The sequence below is a fragment of the Physeter macrocephalus genome, chromosome 16 (assembly GCF_002837175.3).
Source record: "Physeter macrocephalus isolate SW-GA chromosome 16, ASM283717v5, whole genome shotgun sequence".
Lineage (NCBI taxonomy): Eukaryota > Metazoa > Chordata > Mammalia > Artiodactyla > Physeteridae > Physeter > Physeter macrocephalus.
Window position 1 is genome coordinate 29,587,811 of NC_041229.1, and position 20,003 is coordinate 29,607,813.

Genomic DNA, 20,003 nt, shown 5'->3' on the forward strand with positions numbered 1-20,003 from the left:
AGTCGCTTGCCCATTGTTACTCTATGAAAACAGATCAGTGTAACTCCAAAGTCTACATTTCTAACTACTTGGTTATAAGTAGCCTATGCATTACAGTAACTAACCATAAAAAGTTGGAATTAGTAATTTAATTAAAATGATTTTATTGCTGAATGTTTCTTTGTTTTCATTAACAGCTAAATTGGTGTAAAAAATGTAAGACTTTTCAGGTCAAGAGTTATCATTCCCCTTTAAAATCATCAAGGTGGATGGAGATATCAAGATAGGAGAGCAGGAGGATGCTGGGTTCCTTTCCCCTCAAAAACACATAAAATTCCATATATATGTGTTAGCATACAGTATTTGTTTTTCTCTTTCTGACTTACTTCACTCTGTATGACAGACTCTAGGTCCATCCACCTCACTACAAATAACTCAATTTCATTTCTTTTATGGCTGAGTAATATTCCATTGTATATAAGTGTCACATCTTCTTTATCCATTCATCTGTCGATGGACGCTTAGGTTGCTTCCATGTCTTGGCTATTGTAAATAGAGCTGCAATGAACATTGTGTTACATGACTAAATGGTTCTGAAGAACCTAAGGACAGGAGAGTAATAAAGAAGCAGACATAGAGAATGGACTTGAAGACAGGGGAAGGGGGAAGGGTAAGCTGGGACAAAGTGAGAGAGTGGCATGGATATATATACACTACCACATGTAAAATAGATAGCTAGTGGGAAGCAGCCACATAGCACAGGGAGATCAGCTTCGTGTTTTGTGACCACCTAGAGGGGTGGAATAGGGAGGGTAGGAGGGACATGCAAGAGGAAGGAAATATGGGGATATATGTATATGTATAGCTGATTCATTTTGTTATAAAGCAGAAACTAACACACCATTGTAAAACAATTATACTCCAATAAAGATGTTAAAAAAAAACACAACACATCAAAACTACAATGACATGTAGAATGACTCTTACTGAAATTGACCTGGGGACTAGCAAAACAGATCTTCTTTCACCAAGGCTGTAAATATCCACCCAGAGTCTGATAGGAAGGGAGAAGAAGCAATCTGGTCAGGACCTGCACCCTTAGCAGGGGACACAGAAGAAGAGGGGTATCACATGCTGAGGGATCCTCCCTGGGAAGAAGAGGTTCAAGCTACATAATAGACACCCCAACCCTAGGGTCCAACACTGCGAGGATGAGCCCCCTTGGTCTGAAAACCAATGGGACTTACAGGAGGGCTGTAAGAAACTGAGACTCTTCTCTCAAAGATCTTGTACAGTCTTTCTTACTCCCCATCACAGAGCAGAGGCAGCAGATTGAAAACTGTTAGGGCCTCTGGATGCCCTGCCAAGAATACCCCAGCATGCCTCCCAACCCACCCTGGGCTCCTGCTTCATCCCCTCTTTCTCTGGTACCACTCCCCATTAAGGCGGCTGCATTGCCAATGAGAATGCACATGCCTGGAAGGAAAGAAGCTGGCTCAGACCCAACCGTGTCTCTCTCCAGGGCAGGGACAGCCTGTTTTGGTACACACACTCAGGAGGGAGCAACACTAGCCCCAGGGTGAGATCACCACTGACAGAGCTCCCATCCCTGTGCACTTTTGGAAGGGAGTGAGGCTATCTCCATGGCAACCAAGGACGAGACTGCCAACACAACCAAGAGAAACCCAACTACGTCAGGGAATCCTGCTGTAGCCCCTTGGGCCCCAACTACACTCCTGATAGCCATTTAGCATAGAAGCCCTAGCTTGCAATTAGCTCTGTCTCTGGACCTTCCAACTCCAATCTACTCCCCCCAACAAGGCAGTGGTTACCAGCTCACCCTGGGGGAAGACATGGCCCATGCTCACTTCAGATCCAGCTTTTCCACGAATGTCACTGAGCACATGCAGACTGCATAGGGACACTCCCATACAAGGACATGCCTTCTAGACTGAGCTTGGTGACTTTTTCACCTAATTTCACAGAGCGAGAGAAAGTTAAACAAAAGGAAGTGACAGAGGAATATGTTTCAAATGAAAGAACAAGAAAAAACCAGATTAAAAACCTTAATGAAACAGAGAAAAATTAATTACCTGTTAAATAATTCAATGCAATAATACTAATAATAATGCTAACTGAACTGGGGAAAAGAATAAATGACTACAGTAAGAATTTTAACAGAGAACTAGAAAACATAAAAATGAACTGGTCAGAATTGAAGAATAAAATAACTGAAAGGAAATATACACTAGAGGGAATTAACAGCAGATTAGGTGTTACAGAAGAATGTTTATGTGATCTGGAAGAATGAATGATGAAAATCACCTAATAAGAACAGCAAAGAGAAAAACAAATTTTAAAAAGTAAAGGTAAGGGATCTCTCAGCAACATCAAGCGTACTAACACTCACATTATAGGTGGTCCTAGAAGGAGAAGAGAGAAAAGGGTAAAAAATGTATTTGATAAATTATGGCTGAAAATGTTCTGAACCTGAAAAAGGTAACAGATAATCAGGTACAGGAATCAAACAAGAGTTCCAAGCAAAATGAACCCAAAGAGACCTACACCAAGATATATCATAATTAAAATGTCAAATGTTAAAGAGAGAATGCTAAAAGCAGCAAGAGAAAAACAAAGAGTAACATTCAAAGGAATACCCATAAGGCTACCAACTGATATTTCAGCAGGAATTTTGCAGTCAGAAGGGAATGGCATAATATATTTAAAGTGCTGAAGGGAAAAAAATCTACAACCTAGGATACTCTACCCAACAATATTATCATTCAGAACTAAAGGAGAGATAAAGGGCTTCCTAGATAGTCAAGAACTAAAAGACTTCATCACCACTAAGCTGACCTTACAAGAAATGAAAAAGAAAATACTACAACAAGAAATAAGAAATTGTACAAAGGGGAAAATCCCACTGGTAAAGGCTGTGGTCAACCACTTAATTAAGTTAGTATGAAGGTTAAAAGATAAAAATTGTAAAATCAACATATATGAACTCCATAGTAACCACAAGTCAAAAACCTACAATAAACATATAATACAAAACTAGATAGAAAGTAACACAAGCATACCACTAAAGAAAATTATTAAACCACAAAGGAAGAGAATAAAAGAAGAAAACAACAGAGAAGAACTACAAAAACAAACAGATAACAAAATGGTAATAAGTACATACCTATCAATAAATTACTTTAAATGTCAATGGACTAAAGGCTCCAATCAAAAGACATAGGGAGGCTGATTGCATAAAAACAACACCCATCTATATGGTGCCTGTATGAGACTCAGTTCAGAGTTAAAGACACACAGAGACTAAAAGTGAGGGGATGGAAAAACAATATTCCATGAAAATAGAAATGACAAGAAAGCTGGGGTAGCAATACTTATGTTAAACAAAGTAGACTTTAAAACAAAATCTATAATAGAATCAGGTGATTGGGATTGACATGTATACACTGATGTGTATAATTCTGATGACTAATAAGAACCTGCTGTATAAAAAAAAATAAAATAAAATTCAAAAAATTTTTAAAAAACAGTCTAGGTGGTGCATGGGCTTAGTTGCTCTGCGGCATGTGGGATCTTGCCAGACCAGGGCTCGAACCCATGTCCCCTGCTTTGGCAGGTGGATTCTTAACCACTGTGCCACCAGGGAAGCCCTGTTATTGAAATTATAAAGTGGAAGAAAGACTAGTGTCAGGGCATCTGGCAGAGGTATTGGTCCTTAACTAGGCTCACAGGCTTCACAAGAGTCAGTTAGGGCCTCAGTTCAAGAATCTACTGAGGGTGCTTTTTCCAGCTGAAATAAGCATGGGATTGAAGAGAAAGCCTCACTTAGGAGAAATGCTTTTTTGGTTTCAGTGACTGCATAAAGAGGCAAAAAACACAGAGGCCCAGGATTGAATACATCTGCTCTCTTTGCACTATGGAGGCTGGATTACTAGGCAGAGCTCACCCACCAATGCAGCCCTGGGTACCAGAAGCTTGGGCTCAAGGGGTGGAAATGGAAATAAAAATCTTCTGCATAGGAGCCCTCACCACCACTTGCAGGTGCCTGTGTGCTTGTTAGACAAATACAACCAGGTCTGCCAACGCTTTAGGTCCAAAGTCCAGAGGTGCAGAGAGCCAGGACAAAGAGACGAGCTGCTCACCAGGAATGGACAAATTGCCAGAGATGTGGTGCATTGTCCTGTTTTCCCTTTTGGCATGGGTTTATGCTGAGCCTACCATGTATGGGGAGATCCTGTTCCCCAACTATCCTCAGGCATACCGAATGAAGTAGAGAATTCTTGGGATATAGAAGTTCCTGAAGGGTACGGGATCCACCTTTACTTTACCCACCTGGACATAGACATAGAGCTGTCCGAGAACTGTGCATATGACTCAGTGCAGATAATGTCAGGAAGACTTGATGAGGGAAACTCTGTGGACAGAGGACCGGTAAGAATCCCAACTCCCCAGTGGTGGAAGAGTTCCAAGTCCCATACAATAAACTCCAGGTGATCTTCAAGTCAGACTTCTCCAACGAAGAGTGTTTCACTGGGTTTGCTGCATACTATGTTGCTGTATATGTAAATGAGTGCACAGACTTTGCAGATGCCCCTTGCAGCCACTACTGCAACAACTTCATTGGTGGTTACTTCTGCTCCTGCCCCCCAGAATACTTCTTCCATGATGATATGAAAAATTGCGGAGTCAACTGCAGTGGGGAGGTATTCACCGCACTGATTGGGGAGCTCACAAGTCCCAATTGTCCCAGTCTATACCCAGAGAACTCGAGGTGTGACTATTCAGATCCTGTTGGAGGAGGGGTTCCAAGTGGTGGTGACTATGCAGAGAGAAGATTTTGATGTGGAACCAGCTGATTCTGAGGGCCACTGCGCTGACAGTTTACTTTTTGTTGCAGGAAACCAGCAATTTGGTCCTTACTGTGGTAATGGATTCCGTGGGCCACTAACTATTGAAACCAAGAGTAATGCTCTCAATATCATCTTCCAAACTGATGAAACAGAGCAAAAAAAGGGATGGGAATTTTGTTACCATGGAGATCCAATCTCTTGTCCTAAAGAAGTCACTGCCAATTCTTTTTGGGAGCCTGACAGAACAAAAGATGTGGTGAAGATAACCTGTGTGGATGGGTTTGAAGTTGTACAGGGAAGTGTTGGCTCAACATCTTACTATTCTACTTGCCAAAGCAATGGAAAGTGGAGTAATTCCAAACTGCGGTGTCAACCCGTGGACTGTGGCACTCCCGAACCTATTCGGCATGGTAAAGTCAAAGATTCAGAAAATATTCTATTTGGTTCTGTCACTTGCTATGCTTGTGAGAAGCCATATTCTACATGGAAAATGAAAGAAGCAAGGAGTATTGCTGCGCTGGCAACAGGAGCTGGGTGAATGAGCTGCTGGGTGCAGAGCTGCCAAAATGTGTTCCAGTCTGTGGCATCCCTGGTGAGCCTTTTACAGAAAAACAGAGGATATTTGGAGGTTCCACTGCAAAGATTGAAAAATTTCCCCTGGCAAGTCTTCTTCTCGAACCCCCGGGCTGTCAGTGCTTTCATTGATGAACACTGGATGCTGACAGCTGCCCACACCATGGAGGGAAACCGTGACCCAGTGATGTACATTGGATCTACCTCAGTGGTCACTTCACAATTGGCAAATGCCCAGATGCTCACTGCTGAGAAAGTGTTTATTCATCCTGGTTGGAAGGTCCTGGATGCCTTAGAAATATGGAAGAATTTTGACAATGACATTGTACTGGTGCGGCTGCAAGACCCAGTGAAAATGGGACCCACTGTCTCCCCTATCTGCCTGCCAGGCACCTCCTCAGAATACAACACTTCAGTGGGAGATCTGCAGCTGATCTCAGGCTGGGGCCGAACAAATACCAAAGATCATGTTATTAAGCTCAGAGGGGCAAAGTTACCTGTTGCTCCCTTAGCAAAGTACTGGGAGGTGAAGGAGCTAAATCCCGGAATAGATATAAATTCTTTTGTTTTCACTGAGAACATGATCTGTGCTGGAGGTGAGAAGTGTGTTGATAGCTGTGAAGGGGACAGTGGTGGGGTCTTTGCTCTACATATCCCTCATGAAGAGAACCCCGAATTCTATGTCACTGGCTTGGTGTCCTGGGGCCCCCAGTGTGGTACCTATGGGATCTACACTCATGTCAAGAACTACATTGACTGGATCATGAAGACGATGCAGGAAAATAGTGCTCCCAGTGTAGGCTAACCATACAGATCCCACCAGCCTCTCTGAGGGCTGTGACCCATCTGTTGCTTTCTGTTCCTCACAATAATCCCATTATTTCACCATGACTGAGAGAAGACTTGGGAGTACGATTTAACTAGAACTTGATTGTTGGGATACCTGGTTGGAAGTGGGGTTTGATCATGTTGTTGTGTTGGTCATTCAGTGTAGTTGGAGTCCCTGGGGTCCTCTCCCCTGAATCTGTCCTGTGGACAACAGTGTGGGAAGGGACACTTATCTTGTACTGTTCCACCGGGAGCCCTCTTTCCTGATGATTGCCTCCTGTTCCAGTTCTGACTCCGCAATTCATTGTGGGACACACCCTTGATTTTTGTTTCCCCTTTACCTGTTTGCAGTTTATCATTATCAGTGTCTACTATCTACCGGTAATAAAGCATGTTTATAACACCCCCCCCAAAAAAAACAGTATATAATAAAAGATAAAAAGCAACATTATATAATGATAAAAGTATCAATACAAGAAGAGAATATAAAGTTTGTAAACATATATACACCCAGTAAAGGAGCACCTAAATATATAAAGCAAACATTAACAGACATAAAGGGAGAAATTGGCAATAATACAATAATATCAGGGGACATTAACCAACCACTTACATCAATGTGCAGATTATCCAGACAGAAATTAAGGTAACAGTGGCCTTAAATGTCACATTAAACCAGTTGGACTTAATAGATATCTACAAGCTATTCCCTCCCCAAACAGCACAATACACACTCTTTTCAAGTGCACAAGTGACGTTTTCCAGAATAGATCACATGCTAGGCCACAAAACAAGTCTCAACTAATTGCAGAGTATAAAAATTATACCAAACTTCTTTTCCAATCACAATGGTATAAAACTAGAAATCAATTACAGTAAGAAAAATGGGAAAAAGCAAACACATGGGGACTAAACAACACACTACTAAAAAACCAATGGGTCAATGAAGAAATCAAAGAGAAAATCAGGAAATACCTTGTGACCAATGAAAATAAAAACACAATTTTCAAAATCTATAGGACATAGCAAAAGCAGTCCTAAGAGGGAAGTTTATAGAGATACAGGCTTACCTCAAAAAATAAGAAAAATCTCAAATCAACAGCCTAATTTAACTTCTAAAGGAATTAGAAAAAGAAGAATGAATAAAGCCCAAAGTCAGCAGGAGGAAGGAAACAATAAAGATCAGAGAGGAAATAAAAGAGAGACCAAAAAAAAAAAAAAAAAAGAAATAGAAAATATCAATAAAACCAAGAGTTGTTTTGGGTTTTTTTTGTTTTGTTTTGCTTTGTCTTTTAAAGATTTAGAAAAATTTTAAGCCTTTAGTCAGGGGGAAAAAAGAGAGAGGACCCAAATAAACAAAATAAGAAATGAAGGAGGAGAAATCACAACCAATATCACAGAAATATAAGCAATCATAAGAGAATACTACAGTTATATGCCAAAAAATTGGATAACCTAGAAGAAATGGATAAATTTCTAGAAACATACAATCTTCCAAGACTGAATCAGGAAGAAATAAATAATATGAACAAATCAATCACTACTATTGAAATTAAATCAGTAATCAAAAGACTCCCAACAAAAAACAGTCCAGGCCAGCATGGCTTCACAGGGAAATTCTACCAAACATATAAAGAAGAGCTAATGCCTATGCTTCTCAAAGTATTCCAAAACATTGAAGAGAAGAGAACACACCAAAATTTATTCTTCAAGGCCATGACTACTCTGATAACAAATCAAACAAAGATACTACAAAAAAGAAATTACAGACCAATATCCCTGATGAATATAGATGCAAAAATTCACAACAAGGTATTAGCATATTGAATTCAACAATATATAAAATTGATCATATACCATGATCAAGGGAGATTTATTCCAGGGAAGCAAAAATGGTTCAGTACCCTCAAATCATTCAATGTGATACAGCACATTAACAAAATGAAGGATAAAAATCACATTATAATCTCAATAGATGCAGAAAATACATTTGACAAAAATTCAACATCCATTAATGATAAAAAACTCTTTAAAAAGTTGGTATAGAGGGAACTAATCTCAACATAATAAAGATCATTTATGACAAACCTACAGCTAACATCATACTCAATGGTGAAAAACTGAAAGCCCTTCCTCTAAAATCAGGAACAAGACAAGGATGCCAACTCTTGCCATTTCTATTTAACGTAGTATTGGAAGTCCTAGTCACAACAATCAGACAAGAAACAAAATGCATACAAAATTGGAAAGGAAGAAGTAAAACTGTCACTATTTGCAGATGGCTTGATACTATATATAGAAAACCCTAAAGTCTCCACCAAAAAAAAAACCAAAAAACTTTTAGAGCTAATAAACAAATTCAGTAAAATTGCAGGATATGAAATTAATATACAGAAATCTGTTTTCTCTCTACACTAATAACAAACCATCAGAAAGAGAAAGCAAGAAAACAATCCCATTTACGATTGTATCAAAAAGAATAAAATACCTCGGAATAAACTTAACCAAGGATGTGAAATACCTATAGTCTGAAAACTATAAAACATTGATGAAGGAAATTGAGGATGAAAGAAATAAATGGAAAGATATCTCATGTTTATAAATTAGAAGCATTAATATTGTTGAAATATCCATACTGTCCAAAGCAATCTGAGGATTTAATGCAACCCCTATTAAAATACCCATGACATGTTTCACAGATCTAGGAAAAATAATTCCAAAATTTCTATTCAACTCAAATAGTCAAAACAATCTTGAGAAAAAGAAAAAAGCTGAAGGTATTATACTCTCTGACTTCAGACTATATTACAAAGCTACAGTAATCAAAGCTCAATGGTACTGGCACAAAAATATACACTAGAACAATGGAACAGAATAGAGAGGCCAGAAGTAAACCCATACACAAGTGGTAAATTAATCAATGACAAAGAGGAAAAACTATACAATGGGGAAAAGACAGTCTCTTCAATGTGTGGTGTTGAGAAAACTGGACAGCTACATGTAAAAGAATGAAATTAGAATATTTTCTCATGCCATTTACAAAAATCAACTTAAAATAGATTAACCTAAATATAAGACAAGAGACCATAAAACTCCTAGAAAAAAACAGGCAGTACATTATTTGACATAAGTCTTATCAAAATTTTTTGACTCTGTCTCTTCAGACATGGGAAATAAAATAAAAAGTAAACAGATGGAACCTAATTAAATGTAAAACCTTTTGCATAGTGAAGGAAACCACCAACAAAATGAATGGGTTGAATTGAATGGAAGAATTTCTGAATGGAAGAATTTATTTGCAAATGGTATGTCTGATAAGGGGTTAATATCCAAAATATACAAAGAACTCATACAACTCAATATCAAAAAACAAACCACCTGATTAAAAAATGGACAGAAGACCTAAATAGGCATTTTTCCAAAGAAGACATACAGATGGCCAACAGACACATGAAAAGATTCTCAACATCACTATCATCAGGGAAATGCAAATCAAAACTACAATGAGATATCATTTCACACCTGTCAAAATAGCTATCATCTAAAAGACAACTAATAGGGCTTCCCTGGTGGTGCAGTGGTTATGAATCCGTCTGCCAGTGCAGGGGACACGGGTTTGAGCCCTGGTCTGGGAAGATCCCACATACCATGGAACAAGTAAGCCTGTGTGCCACAACTACTGAGCCTGCACTCTAGAGCCCGTGCTCTGCAACAAGAGAAGCCACCACAATGAGAAGCCTGTGCACTGCAACAAAGAGTAACCACCACTCTCCACAACTAGAGAAAAGCCCACACTCAGCAATGAAAACCCAATGCAGCCAAAAATAAGGAAAATAAATAAATTTATTAAATAAATAAAAGACAACTAATAATATATGTTAGCAAAGAAGTAGAGAAAAGGTGAACTAGTTCACTGTTGTTTGGAATGTAATTTGGTGCAGCCACTATGGAAAACAGCATAGAGGTTTCTCAAAAAATTAAATACTATAAAACTACCATATGATCCAGATATTTCACTCCTGGGTATATATCCAAAGAAAATGAAAACACTAATTCGAAAAGTGTTTTAGAACATGTACCCCAATATTCATAGAAACATTATTTACAATAGCCGAGGTATGGAAGCAACCTTAAAGTCTATCAACAGATGAATGGATAAACAGGATGTGATATATACATATATATAATGTGTGTGTGTATATATATATATATATATATACATATATACATAAAACGTGTGTGTATACACATGCACACACGCACACACACACACACACAGAAACACAATGGAATATCACTCAACCATAAAAAAGAATGTTGCTCCATTTATGTTGCAGCAATATGAATGGACATTGAAGGTATTATGCTTGGTGAAGTAAGTCAGACAGAGAGAGACAAATACTTTGTTTTCACTTATATGTGGAATCTAATAAATAAAACAAAAGAATATAACAAAACAGAGACAGACTCATAGATACAGAGAATAAATTAGTGGCTATTAGTGAGGAGAGGGGAGTGGGGAGGGGCACGATAGGGGAAGGGTATTAAAAAGTACAAACTACTAGGTATGAAATAAATAAGACACAAGTAAGTAATGTGCAGCACAGGGAATATAACTAATATTTTACAATAACTTTAAAGGGAGTATAATCTATAAAAATATTGAATCACTCTTATACACCTAAAACTAATATAACATTGTAAATAAACTATAATTCAATAAAAAAAGAAAAAATGAAGATGGAGAAAAATTGATTGTTTCATTTATGAAGTTCAGGAGTGAATTCTTTTCCACATGCACTGTATTTTCATCCATAACTGATACATTTCTAGGTCAAAGCCATAGGTTTAAACAAATAGAAAACAGTAATTTTGTTCTTTATTTCTTATCCTCTGTTTTGTTAGGATAATGCCACTGAATGAATACCTTCCAGAATGTGTCAAAAAATAACTATGATGTTATGACCAATCTATTTTTAAATGATCATAATAAAACTAATATCAAGATAGTAAAAAAAAAAGTAAAAATCAAAATTAAAAAATCAGGGGGCTTCCCTGGTGGCACGGTGGTTGAGAGTCCGCCTGCCAATGCAGGGGATACGGGTTCGTGCCCTGGTCCGGGAAGATCCCACATGCCTCGGAGCGGATGGGCCCGTGAGCCATGGCCGTTGAGCCTGCGTGTCCGGAGCCTGTGCTCCGCAACGGGAGAGGCCACAACAGTGAGAGGCCCGTGTGCAGAAAAAAAAAAAAAAAAAATTTTAAAAATCAGCCGCGTGATTTTAGGAACTATGGCCAACCTATAATTGTTTGCTTCTTACATAAACCTTGGGGTTGCAACTTTACATCTAGATAGTAAAGCATGTGAGATGATCCTGAGTTTTCTGTCAATTATACCTTCACACTCTCAGCATCATCTCATTTTCTACTATATGTTCTTTGAGGGAAGTCAGCACATAATTACCATTTGGACCCCGGTTAACACTGAAAAAAGGGTTAAAATTCATTGTCAGGAACTTCTGTGGCAGACAGAAATGAATTAATATGACATGAATAAAAGTGTCATTATTTGATTTGTGGCAAAGTAATTAAAAAACATGATAAAGTAACGAACTTCAGAAAATCAAGACATGAGGACTAGTAGAGAATGTACTCCTTCTTTTAAAGTTAAGAGCAGGAAAGAGGTTACAAAGGGGCATGGGACACTTCCTGGAATAATAAGTATATAGTGGTGGTTTAATGGATGGGTATATATGTCAAAAGTTAGCAAACTGTGTACTTTAAATATGTATGTTTTACTGTATGTCAATTATACTTCCATAAAAATATATATTAAAAAATTATATGGAGTCAATCCCATTTGGCTGAGGTTTCTGAGGTCATGAGTTAGAGAGATATATTTAAATTAATTAAGATAGTCTATATACAACTCTGTACTGGCATAGAACTTACCAGTCCACAAAGGATGTTCAGGTACTTTTAAATTTTAATTTCATGCCAATCCTGTACATTGGAAACTGAACCTCAAAAAGAATAAGTTACTCATTCAAGGTCCTGAACCAAGATTCCCTTCATTATAAAAAGCAGCCTTGCATGCTACTGCATCCATCTTTCAGATAGTAATTATACTTTGAAAAGTATAACTTCTTGTCTACATAAACCTGGTCAGAGTAAGACCCATGGCTTAACTATACTATATTTGCACCATTATAATTTCAAGCTGAGTCATTTACCTTGAAGCAAACAATAAAATGAAGCATCGAAATTCATGTCTTGATATTTCCTTTTCATAGGAAGGGCACAATTACCAATAAATGTCTGCAAAAGAAATTATGTCTATTTTCAAATAATTTGGAGAGTTTGTCATTTTAGACAAGTCTAAAAGCAGGAGGCCAACCTCAGGGAGCTATTGGTAGAGACAATATTCTGCAGCCACAATGCCCAGGACCTAATCTTTGTCTTTAAGTAAATAGTAATATTCCTTTCTTTTATGGGAAAATAAAAGGAAAAAAATAAAAGTAAACAAAAGTGTGCAGTGTGAGATTCTGCCTATGGCTATTCAATGTTAAAATGATCTATTTAACAAATTGAGAACCTAAACACAGGTCAATCATTTTGTTGAAAAGACTATGATATACCAAAAGTTCATCAGTAGAACAGAAAGGGTTGAAGACAGACTCTCTGTCCTTGGGTTCTTGGATGGCACCAGAACTGTTGCAACAGACCTAGGTTTGCACAGTGAGGGGGCCACAGATAAAATCAGATCCAAAGAGAGTGATGTGAAGGTGGGCTGAATCACCCAGACAATGCCCTCAGTTTACAAACGCCCTCTCCTGAACCTCACTCCCAGAACTCTTTGGGGAACCAACAGTCTGGGTCACTGAGGCCACTTCAAACCTATTGATGGCAGGAATTATCTTATTCATTCCCTCCCTTGTACCCCAAAGTGCAGTTCCAGATGACTTCAATCAATAGAGGTTCATAAAATTATTTTTAATCGAATTGTGTCTGTCTTACAGAAAAAACACAGAACTCCTGTCTCCTCATTAGAGATTCATTTAACATAAAGCAGATGGATAAGCCTGTGTTTCTCCCATTTTGAGAGGCAGAGAAAGAATGCACTCTGCTTTAAGCCATACACTCTATCTAGAATTGCAAATTACCCCATCGAGTGACACATATAAATAAATATCTGGATGGCTACAAGTATTGACGGAATCCGTAACTACATGTTTTAGAAATTGAATTCATTACTTTTTCTGCCAAAAAATTTCCAAATTAATAAGATCAGCTATGAATTAGCAGATAATAAACTCTGCATTACTGATAACAAAGCCAGTTGTTTGCAAATTTAACACCCTGCCATTTGATAGTCCCTCTAATGAATACATCGTTATGACTTTCCTTCAGATGTGTGCAGAGACCACTTCAGGGATTCAAGTCACTCATGCCACAAAACTGTTTTCTATTCATACTTGCTTAAAATTGCACAAGAGAATAATTGGTGTGTTTCTTTCCTCTTGTGGTTAAACATAACCCTGCTATAAGTCAATAAAAGTGCGGACACCTTACTCATATTCAGAAGGCAGGCTGCAGCAGAGAACCTGTCACTATGACCACAAGTCATAATAAGTTAATCTAATATCAAATATGTATCACTGGGGTGGTTAAAATGAGCATTTGGGGCTTCCCTGGTGGCGCAGTGGTTGAGTCCGCCTGCCGATGCAGGGGACACGGGTTCGTGCCCCGGTCCGGGAAGATCCCACATGCCGCGGAGCGGCTGGGTCCGTGAGCCATGGCCGCTGAGCCTGCGCGTCCGGAGCCTGTGCTTCGCAACGGGAGAGGCAACAACAGTGAGAGGCCCGCGTACCGCAAAAAAAAAAAAAAAAAAAAAAAAAAAAAAAAAAAAAAAGAGCATCTGGCCCTATATTTTAAATTGTAATCCAGTAGCAATCACTGAAAAAGCAAAAGGGATTAAGATTGCCATCTCCAGACCAGCAAATGAGTAAACCAGGCAAAGACAGAGAAGTAAAAGATTCCAAGGGAATTTTTGTGAAAAAACTCTTCAGGTCTTTTGAATCAAGGACAGGATAAAATTATTGAAGAGGTCTACACATTCATTTACTCAACGATATTTCCCAAGTACCTATAGAGTGCTAAGCACAGTGCTAAGGACTAGGGTGCAGAGGGAAACAAATAAGACAACGTTTCTTCCTGCCTACCTAGAAATTATATTTAACTTGGAGAAATGAGCAAAATATATAAGAAACCTGGTTCTTTAAATTCTATTTTTTAATTTTTATAGATCCTTTGGAGATTGTATTGGCCCAATCATGCCCAGTGGACACCATGGGAAGAGTCTGAGTGAGTCTGGATCCAGGAGGAGTGGCTGGTGAAGTAGAATTTGGACCAGAAGATTATCATAACTTAGAATCTAAGTTAAGAAAGCATTTCAAGGAGGGAGTGATCAGCTGGGCCAAATGCTGCTGAGAGATTAAGAAAAGACATAATTCACCCTGGATTGGCAATGCTGTGGTCATTCAGGGAAAGGTGAAGACAGTGAGTGAAGAAAACATTTTCAACAAGTTTGAGAATTTAAAAAAATCAAATGGAGCAATAACCAAAGGAAAAAGTTAACAAAGTGGATTCAAGAGAGGAGTTAGTATTTTGGGGGGGGATTAGTTTTAAGATGAGAAATGTTGTAGTATGTTTGCACATCGATGGGAATGATCCAAAAGAGAGGAAATTAATGCAAAAGACACTGGGTAAATAGAGAAGAATTTCTATATGATGAGTTCTCAGTCTCTGTTGATGGTAAAGGGTAAACAAATGAGCAAATGAAGTTCAGTTTCCCCTTGTCTCCTACCAAACTTGTGAAAGGGCTGCCCATCATAGTCCTTGATCAACTGAGTTGAATTCTCTGTAACACCTCTGCCCTATCCCACTCGCAGCAGCAACTAAGCAGGGAGTGCTTGTATTTAGGACTCTATATACTTTTTCTGTGCCTGTTGCAGTGTCAGCCCCTTAAACAAAGACTGATAAAGTAAAGTAGGGAACCAGCAGGGTCTATTAGAAACAATATGAACTTCTATATCCAGGTAATTCACACTTTCAACGTTAAAGTGTGCTACATTCCTTTCCATGATGTCATATCTTTGCAAAGTTGGGGTTTTGGCAGTTGCTGTGATAAAAAACAATTATTTCTTGAAAATGGGGGAGGAATCTGAATATGAGGTTTGAGAAGGTATGCAATGTTCCAAGAAGCACACTCATTCCATTAGTATATACTTAAGAGATATTTAAGAATGAAATATATACATTTTTTCTTTCAAAAAAAGAAAAGAATGTGATCATCAGAAAGAGGGTTAGTCTATCTGTGACATAGGAAAATGAAGATCTGGGTCTGTTCCAGAATGAGACCAACTACTCTAGACAATCTTGATGGCTGGTATATCCCTGAAGTAGAGCTAAGCATTTATCTATCTTAGACTGACATAATTAAGCATATGATACACATTCAGTACCCAGTAAGTAATTTGCCCATCATAAACTGACTTCTAATCTGCAGCAGACATTATCATTGCCATAGTAAGGTGGGATTCTCCACCATTTGCATTGTGAATTAATTAATTATCATTCCTATTTATAGGACATCCATGAGGTGGATAGCAGTGAGATTTACCCTGAGGGATGGACTCACTCCAAAGCACTGGTATAATCCATTGGCTATACCTTCAGAGTTGAGGGCATACACTGGGGTTTGGTGAAGTCACACACACACACACACACACACACACACACACACACACACACACACACACACATAGATAAAACTGCCTGAGACCTCTGGGCAGACAGAAAGATATACTTATCCCTAAATGATCAGTGTCTGGCCTTTTTTGACAATCTGAATCTTCCACCGTTGCCCACTTAATCCTCATATAATTCTGTAAAGTTGACATCATCATTTATAGATGTGACAGAGGTCAAGTAATTTGCATAAAATTAGAAAGCTTGTAAATACTATATGTTGGATTTCTACTCAGGTTTTCTGACTACCATTTCCTTTATTTTGTTTGTAAACTGAATAAATCATTTAGCCAATGGGATCCAGTTTCAGAACTGTGTTACATTAACACACACACACACGCAAATAAAAGTCATTAAATTTAATCCAAGTCTATTCACTTGAAGAATATTAAAGGAAATCTAATTTACGGTTCATGAAGACATGACTAAAATTAAAAACTCTCTCCTCTTCTCCCCAATTTTCTCACATACACCAGCGTGCTCCCTAACTCTCAGTTTTCTAGATACTCTGCACTCACAGGCATTGCTTTTCCACCTTCCTTGATCTATAGCCACCTTCCCACTGGACGTGGCCCCTTGAAATTCTGCCCACCTACCAACCATTCTGGTTGTCTCTGGAATTCCAGACCCTGCTCCTTCTTTCTCCTCACAGACAGAAGCCCTCAGAGCAGCCTGGACAGTCTAGTTCTCTCATTCTGACTGCTTTTCCACGAGAAATCCTCATGGAGTATTTCTGATAAACAGAATCTCTACCTTGTTACACATTCAATCATTCACGTACACTTTCATTCATTCCTGTGCTGTGGGGAGAAAATAAAAGTTAGTTTAGAAACCAAAAGGTATAAGCAAACTGCCTTTGTTTAGGGAAGCACAATATGTGAAAGTGTCATTTTGACTGAAGAAAAATAGTCCTGAGATGGGCCAGGAGTTACATACAAGAACCACATTGCTTTGTGTAATAAAGACAGACTTTGAGTTTCTGCCTGACATCCTCACATATAGGAAAGAAATAATATTTACTGGGAAGGTGGATTGGAGGAGAGCCACAGAATATTGTCTGGGCTCTGTGTGGAGGATCTACCAGGTCAGGAATGGCCAAAACACTTTTAAAGACAGACGTGGCTGTCCTTAATATTAGCATGGCTAATATTCAGTGTAATTTTGGGTTGTGCTCCCACCGAAACCAGGACTTGTGTTCACAGCAATATAATGTAGAGGACACAGCCCAGCCTGATGGTTAACCACTGCCATCCTGTCAATCAGAAGACCTGGGTTTGAATCCTGGCTACATCAGTTTTACCAGATGAGTAACCTTAGCTAAGTTACCCAAGCTCACACTGCCTCAGTATCCTCATCTGTAAAATGAGACAATAATGGACCCTACGTCATAGTGTTACTGAGAAGAGTAAATAAGGTAATACATGTCAGAAGGTTAGCATAGTACCTGGCCTAGTAAGTGCTCAATAAATGTCAGTTCTTATTATTATTTAAAATAATTTATAAGGAGAATTTTCTCAAGGCATTCTTGGTACCTTGTGTATCACCCCACATAGGTCACTGCTAGCTCTCCCTACATCAGTTTTCTGACAAGGATGGAGGGGCTTTCAGTTTTCCTAGATTTATATAAGGTCATTTGACCATTAAGACAATTACAGGCTGAGTGTGAGACACCTAGGGAAGCTTGCATAACAGAGTGTATCAATATAGCTCTGGAACACAAGAAGATGCTTCCCTTACTTTTGCAGAAAGATCTGGGCCTGGTAGTTCTGACGTGTGGTATGTGAGATTGTTTAGGGACACGGCATACTTTACATGCTCTGCACCTGGATATGGATTTTCCTTTCCAGTTGCCTTTCCCTAATGTCACTATAGCCAGATTACACTGGGGCTAAATGAAATGAATGAATAAGAAAATCAGCATGTCCACCCTGTCCCCTATCTAACCACCGTAGGGCTCCAGACCTACCCATCACCAGCCTTTTATGTGATCTAACACCAAGAGTTTGTGAAGAAAATTAGAGTATGTTTGAAATGGCACAAAGTACAAAGGAGGAAACTAAGTTCCATCTTTTCTTAGTAAAGGCCCTGGAGCAGAACATTACCATAGGCTTAGATCAGGTCCTCTAGAATACAGAGCCTGATAGAGGATTAAGGCACTAACACTTTATTTGGAAAGTTCAAGCCCAGGGAAGTGAGGATGAGGAAAAAACAGAAGTGAGGGAAGAAAAGGTAAGGAGCAAAGCAGTATGACACATTATCACATTGGCTTCTGCTTTGCAGCAAGCTGCAGAGACATAGCAGGCCTCTCAGCAAGCCTGTTTTCTTAACATGCAGGATATACAGGGAAGGAATATATGATGTATTAGTCCATGAAATAGAAAAAGGAAGGTGGTTTATCTGCTTAGGCTTATCTCATCTCCTGTTTCCCAATGATCCAGGTTCTCAACATGGAGAGCTAACTCCTCTGAGCTTCTGGGTTGCACCATCTGGCCCCAGAAAACAAGAGCCAGTATGTAGTGAGTCCACAATCGCATTTTATTCAAGTCCAAAAGTTACGTGGAATGGATGGGGTGCTACCAAAAGTATAGAGGGGTCAAGGGCTCACAGCATACCACTTTACATTCTTTCCACTGGCTTGAAAACCAACCAGAAGTACCTTTTCAAATTACTTTTAGGATTATTCCCCCAAACAAAAATTTATATAAACTAATATGGACTAAATCTTCTTTAATACCACACTACACCCTCCACATACCATATGCACCACACACACACACACACACACACACACACACACACACACTCACACATATGTATTCCTTTGAATAAAGGTCTACTGTACCTTAAAGTCTAGGTGGGTGTCTATGATGATCTGGTAGTCATTCTATGGGGACAGAAACAATATTTCTCCCTCTTTGAATCCTTCTTTTTCTCCTCATAAGTTATCTAGGCAGTCTCTGTGGATTGGATCTGGTATGAAGATATCACTGAAGCAAAGTCCAGACAATCAAGCCAGAGAATCCACTTTCAAATTTTAGGAGAACCTAAGAATAGCATCACTCAAATGCCATTGAGCTATGTAAGGTCAGGGTTCTTGTTCTCTGTAGGAGAAACTCCCCTTCTGGATTGATATCCTTCGAGGTGTTTCTTGCTAGGATGTGCAATGAGCCCCCTCTAATATGTTTGTCCTACATCTGATTATGTACATGTGAGTTCTTCTTGTCCATTCATCTGGCTGCAGATTTTAGGAGAAAATATGCAACACTAGTACACTGGTGTTGAAAGGATGTGTTGCCTTTCTCTGGAACATGGACAGTGCTTAGAGCACTGATAAGGGCTGTGGCTAGAACAGAGACTCAGAGTTGTCATTAGTATGCTCACACTATGCATAGTCATCAAGAGACAAAAGGGAAGAAGTGGTTCAAGGACTCTGAGAAATTTCACAAAGTTTGTGTCCAGTAAGCAGAGCTAAGTAAGGAATATAAGGTATGCCTGTTTTTCAGTTCAGGATGCCTGCCATAATATCACCCTACCAATGATATAGCATTGGACTTGGAAACACCAGGCATGTTTATTTAAGGCCTGATAATAAACATATAGTAGGGTGCCAAATGATGTGGATATGATTTTTTTTTAAGAAAAAGATAATGATTCAAAAATAGTCCCTATCTGGGTTTTATTTGTGCCTGTGGAGAAATAGTCACCTTGATCAGATGTTCTTCTGGGTGCCCACTTGACTATTCCTTTTGGTTATTAAGCTATGTCTTCTTCTTTATCTTGCTAAGACCAAATTGCTAATAAGTAATATAACCAAGACTTGAGTACATCCAGCCAGTCTAGCAGTTAAAGGTGTAGGTTCTACCATAATTCAAAAAGAGTCACGTACCAAAATGTTCATTGCAGCTCTATTTACAATAACCAGGACACAGAAGCAACCTAAGTGTCCAT

The 20,003-nt window shown here is 38.8% G+C and overlaps 1 pseudogene; it reads left to right on the plus strand.

Annotated features, from left to right (window-relative positions):
- The first annotated feature begins 4,144 nt into the window (after positions 1 to 4,144).
- LOC102974269 (complement C1s subcomponent-like) lies at positions 4,145 to 6,225 on the plus strand (annotated as a pseudogene).
- Positions 6,226 to 20,003: the final 13,778 nt, after the last annotated feature.